This window comes from Tachyglossus aculeatus, chromosome X1 (assembly GCF_015852505.1).
Source record: "Tachyglossus aculeatus isolate mTacAcu1 chromosome X1, mTacAcu1.pri, whole genome shotgun sequence".
In the NCBI taxonomy this organism is placed as follows: Eukaryota; Metazoa; Chordata; class Mammalia; order Monotremata; family Tachyglossidae; genus Tachyglossus; species Tachyglossus aculeatus.
Window position 1 is genome coordinate 47889162 of NC_052101.1, and position 6000 is coordinate 47895161.

General features: G+C 49.8%; 1 protein-coding gene across 2 annotated transcripts in view; it reads right to left on the bottom strand.

Moving 5' to 3' along the window:
* Window positions 1-4616, bottom strand: part of FSTL4 (follistatin like 4) — a 685476-nt gene extending 680860 nt beyond the window's left edge. For both annotated transcript variants that reach the window (XM_038772898.1, XM_038772897.1), the window contains exon 1: window positions 4576-4616. The gene's annotated coding sequence lies outside the window, so the exon portion shown is untranslated. The remainder of the gene's footprint in view (window positions 1-4575) is intronic.
* Between the last annotated feature and the right edge of the window lie 1384 nt (window positions 4617-6000).

The following is a 6000-nucleotide window of genomic DNA, read 5'->3' on the forward strand; positions in this document are numbered from 1 at the left end:
AAAGTGTGATTTTTGAAGCTCCAAGTCAACAATACTGGTGTTTGAAGTTATGACTATCACAGGTCTATTAAGTTTGAATGCTTACATATTCTAGCATATAAAGTAAACACTCGGGTTCTTAGAATACACCAAGCCTAAGGAAATTGAGCATGAAAACACTTCCAGGCTAACCTTGCAGCTAGCCATAAAGTTAAATTACATTTCCGATTAATTATCTACTCTATCTTTGATTAATACCTTCGGCATGTGATAAATGAGGTGCCTAAATGAGTCTACATGCAATACGTAAATTTATGACATTCCAATTAGTGAGGTTGTTTTCCCTCCTTCCTATCTTCAGAATGGTTTTATCTCACTTTCTCAGCTTACAAAGATTGTCCCTTTAAGTCTTGGACAATTTTAAATTTAAAACCATGTCACAATTGGTTCAAATTATCATCTCATCCTAAGTCCTGACTTGGAATTAAGGTATATTTTAAAACAAGGAGAAAAATTATATTCTCATAACAGGTCCATCCTGGCACTACAAGATTGGTTAGATGTAAATACCGTAGTACTAGACGACTGTGACTGACTAATGACGGATGGAAGCCGATTATTTTATGAAATCATACCAGTTGCCAAAATAGTAGACTTGGGAAAATTTAGAGCCCATAGGGAAGGTCATCCCAAGTAGAAATGGAGCAGAGTTCTATTTGCCTCAGTAGAAGCCCAGGAAGGGAATGAAAAGTGGATAAGGGAAGTTAACTATTCACCAAAGGGGAGACAGTGTTTTTTGTGTTGTTGTTTTTTAAGCTAAAGGCTGCCAGTCACCTCCTGCATTATGCCTCAAGATTCCTCTAAAGAGGTCTAATTAACTCCCGATACTGATATATTTGGTCCGTCTTTGGCTAAAAAGAGACACTAAGGAAAAAGCTAAGGAAACATTCCAAGACCAGCCCTGCCCATCAAGCTGTAGTCCGGAATGATTGAAGTCGACAGCATTCGCTTGTAATTAGGTTTTGGAAAGTGAGGAGGGATGGGGACGTCTGGAACCATCAAGAGTGCTCTAGCTCCCTCACTCTCAATTCCTTCTACTCCCTCATGGAAGTAGATATAAAAAGTTAGGGTTCAGCTCTGCAAGACCCTGATAAAGGAGCCCCAAAACTGAGTTTAAGCAGCAAGAAAACCTGGAAGGGTTTCTGGCAGACTGCAATAAGACCCGTGGGTGTTCCCTTCTAGACATTAAGTTCATTGTAGACAGGGAATGTATCTTTCAACTACGTAACAGCATACTCTCACAAGTGCTTAAGCACAGTGCTCTGCACACAGTAAGGGCTCGATAAACGTGACTGGAAATAACAGTCTAAACAATTTGTCAGCTCTACCTGCGCTTAGTTCAGTGCTCTGCACACAGTAAGCAGTTAATAAATATGATTGAATGAATGAATCTTTCCAGCAAGCTCATACCTGCCCACTAAATGTATAGGAGCTCTCCAGCAGAGTGTTGTCTTAGGGCTCAGCACAGGTGCCTAGAAAAGACACGATCCTGGCCGTTCAGTTCAGCTCCAGGGAGTAGAGGATTCGTATCGCCAGCAACTGTCTGGAAGATCCCGGGACAGGATCTGAAGTTTCCTCGGGGCAACTGTAAGGGCGCTTTGGCTAGCCAGAATCCCATCAGAGGCGACATCTACAGGATAAGGAAAGACCAGGCCCCGGACGGAGAGGGGAGACAGGAGAGAAGAGAAGGGAGAGGAGAGAGGCTGGGCTAATTCAGACCTAGGAAGCGTCTGTCGGCACCTCGAAGGACGGACAGCTCCAGCAGCGGAACAACCAGCACAAAGTCGAAATGCGGACACGAGGGCAAATAAAACACGTGACGGCCAGCAATGACAACGCAAAACGTTCAGTCGGGGCCCGGAAAGGAGGAGGAAAAGAAGAGGAAAGGAGAAAGAAAGAAAAGTTACCACTAAGCCTTTTTTTTTTTTTTTTTTTTTTTTTTAGGAGTCAGTCACATAAAATTTGCTCTGCTGACCCTTTTAAAAAAATAAATAAATAAAACAACAGCTTCTTTTCTGCCTTGAGCTCCAGGGCAGGGGGTCCTTGCTGCTAGAAGTGGTCAGAGGGCAGGCAGCTGCTGGAGGGGGGAGGTGAGAACGCTGTTCCCTGCCTGTGCCCGGGGGCTCTTTGCCCCTAAGGAGGTAGAGCTCGATGGCACGCAAATCCCAGGCTTGAGGGAGACCCTGTCCGGCCTCGGGGAGGGAGAGCCGGCGGCCCAGAAGGATTCCCGCAGGGGAAAATGGAGACGGCTGGACCCCTTTCCCCGCCGCAGTGCATTAAGCGCAGCACCGGGAAGGATTATTCCGTTCGTGGCCCCGGTTTGTAGCGAGGAAACTAACTTTCCCTCGAAAACCCAGCGCCCCCGGAGAGTCATTCATTCACTCAATTGTATTTATTGTGCGCCTGCTGTGTGCAGAGCACTGCACTAAGCGTTTGGAAAGTACAATTCGGCAACAGATAGAGACGGTCCCTACCCAATAACGGGTTCACAGTCTCCTGCCGGGAGGTTTGATGATAAGGGTAGTTAAACGCTTGCTGTGTGCCAAGCACTGTCCAAAGCGCTGGGGGAGATACAAGGTCATCAGGTTGTCCCACAGTCTTCATCCCCATTCTACAGCGGCAACTGAGGCCCAGAGAAGTGGAGCGACTTGCCCAAAGTCACACAGCTGACAAGTGGCAGAGCGGGGATTAGAACCCAGGACCTCTGCCTCCTAAGCCCGGGCTCTTTCCACTAAGCCAGGCCTACTTCGTGGCATCAGAGCAAGTTTTAGAAGCAGTGTGGCTTAGTGGAAAGAGCCTGGGCTTGGGAGTCAGAGGTTGTGGGTTCTAATTCTGACCCCACCACTTGTCAGCTGTGTGACTTTGGGCAAGTCACTTAACTTCTCTGGGACTCAGTTCCCTCCTCTGTAAAATGGGGATTAAGGTTTGTGAGTCCCACGTGGGACAACCTGATTGCCTTGTAGCTACCCCACCGCTTATAACAGTGCTAGGCACATAGTAAGCGCTTAACATCATCATCATCATCAATCGTATTTATTGAGCACTTACTGTGTGCAGAGCACTGTACTAAGCGCTTGAGAAGTACAAGTTGGCAACATATAGAGACAGTCCCTACCCAATTCTGGGCTCACTGTCTATGTTATTTAAGGGAGAGGCTGAAAGCGGACGCTTGGAGGGCCGATTCCCCGCGCCCCTCGGGAGCCCCTGCAGCCGCACCTCCCCCGGGTCTGGGATGCGGGGGGAGCCCGGCGTCCTCAGTTTCCCCCGCAGCGGGCCCGGACGGACCCGCGCCGGCTGCGGGATGACTCGGCTCATTCATTCATTCGTATTTATTGAGCGCTTCCTATTTGCAGAGCACTGTACTAAGCGTTTGGGAAGTACAAATCGGCAACAGATGGAAACGGTCCCTACCCAACAATAGGGGTCCCTTTCCTCGGGAAGGTCCTTGAGGGGCGGGGGGGCCGGGGCCGCCTGCGGGAAAGACCCCAACTCTAGCCCCTCCATAGCCGGGAGAAACTAGCCCGAAACCGATCGGGGGGGCGGAGGGTCGTCCGGGGGCAGAATGGACAGGGGGACAAGACAGCATGAAGGCGGGACAAGTTATTAACAATAATAATAATAATAACGGTGTTTATTAAGCGCTTCCTATGTATCAGTCACTGTACTAAGCGCTGGGGCGGATACAGCGTGGCTCAGTGGAAGGAGCCCGGGCTTGGGAGTCAGAGGTCATGGGTTCTAATCCCGACTCCGCCACTTAATAATGTTATCTGTTAATCACTTACTATGCGCAAAGCACTGTTCTAAGCGCTGGGGGGGGGGGGGACACAAGGAGATCAGGTTGTCCCACGTGGGGCTCACGGTCTTCATCCGACTTGTCTGCTGGGTGACTTTGGGCAAATCACTTCACTTCTCCGTGCCTCAGTCACCTCTTCTGTAAAATGGGGATGAAGACTGCGAGCCCCACGTGGGACAACCTGATGACCTTGTATCCCCGCTGAGCTTGGAACAGTGTTTGGCACCTAGTGAGCGCTTAACATCATTATTACTTAATCACAAGCAAAACCGGGTTCGTAATTACGGTATTTGTTAAGCGCTTGCTAGGTGCCGAGCACTATTCTAAGCACTGGGGGGGGGGATACAAAGGTAATCAGGCTGCCCCACGTGGGGCTCCCAGTCTTCATCCCCATTTTACAGAGGAGGTCACCGAGGCCCAGAGAAGTGACGTGGCTTGCCCAAGGTCACCCAGCAGCGGAGCCGGGATTAGAACCCACGACCTATGACTGCCCAGCCTGGGTTCTCGCCACTAAGGTTTGGACCCAGCCCTGCAGGAGGCTCCCCGTCTCCACCCCCATTTTACAGATTCGGCCACTCATTCGAGCGCTCCCGGGGTGCACAACACTGGGCTAAGCGCTGGGAAAGTACGATTCGGTCACAGATGGAGCCGGCCCCTCCCGGGCAACGGGCTGGGGCACAGAGAGGTGAAGCGACTGGCCCAAGGTCACCCAGCAGCCGCCCCACCCCCCACCCGGCGCTTACCTGGTCTGCGCGCGGGCGCAGGTGAGCAGGGACGGTCCGGTGCGCGGGCGGGCGGGCGGGCGGGCGGCAATCCGGGACGGGGGGCTAAGAGGGAGAAGCGCGGCGCGCGCGGCAGCCGGCCCTATTTCTGCCGCCCGGGCCCGCGCCGCCTTACGTCACCTGGAGAGGGCTGCGCTCTGACCAATGGCGTGCGCCGGGAGGGGGGGCGGGGCCACGGGCTCCCTGCGCAGCTGGAGCTCTCCCAGGTGGGCGCGCGCCGGCGGGCGGGAGGGCGGGGTCGCGCGCGCGCGCTAGAGAGAGAGCGGGCACAGCTGGGGGGGCTCCGTCGAGGCCCTCGTGCCCCGTCTCGCGCCCCGCCCCACGTCCGCTCCCCCGAGGCGCAACAGGTGTTTCCAATTAAAGGCGCAGCCCCCGCCCCGCCCTCAGCCCTTCCCTTCCTTCCACTGTATCAACTGAGCGCTTCCTACTCAATCAATCAATCATAGTTATTGAGCGCTTACTGTGTGCAGAGCACTGTACTAAGCACTTGGGAAGTCCAAGTTGGCAACATATAGAGACAGTCCCTACCCAACAGTGGGCTCACAGTCTAGAAGGGGGGAGGCAGAGAACGAAACCACACATATTAACAAAATAAAATGAATAGATATGTACAAGTAAAATAAATAAATAAATAGAGTAATAAGTATGTACAAACATATATAATTATGATTAATCAATCAATCAATCATATTTATTGAGCGCTTACCGTGTGCAGAGCACTGTACTAAGCGCTTGGGAAGTCCAAGTTGGCGACATATAGAGACAGTCCCTACCCAACAGTGGGCTCACAGTCTAGAAGGGGGAGACGGAGAACAAAACCACACATATTAACAAAATAAAATAAATAGAATAGCTATGTACAAGTAAAATAAATAAATAGAGTAATAAGTATGTACAAACATATAATTATGATTAATCAATCAATCATTTATTGAGCGCTTACTGTGTGCAGAGCACTGTACTAAGTGCTTGGGAAGTACAAGTTGGCAACATATAGAGGACAGTCCCTACCCAGCAGTGGGCTCACAGTCTAGAAGGGGGAGAGAGAGAACAAAACCACACATATTAACAAAATAAAATAAATAGAATAGATATGTACAAGTAAAATAAATTAATAAATAGGGTAATAAATATGTACAAACATATATGATTATTATCACTCAATCAATCAATCGTATTTATTGAGTGCTTACTGTGTGCAGAGCACTGTACTAAGCACTTGGGAAGTACAAGTTGGCAACATAGAGACGGTCCCTACCCAACAGTGGGCTCACAGTCTAGAAGGGGGAGAGAGAGAACAAAACCACACATATTAACAAAATAAAATAAATAGAATAGATATGTACAAGTAAAATAAATTAATAGAGTAATAAATATGTACAAACA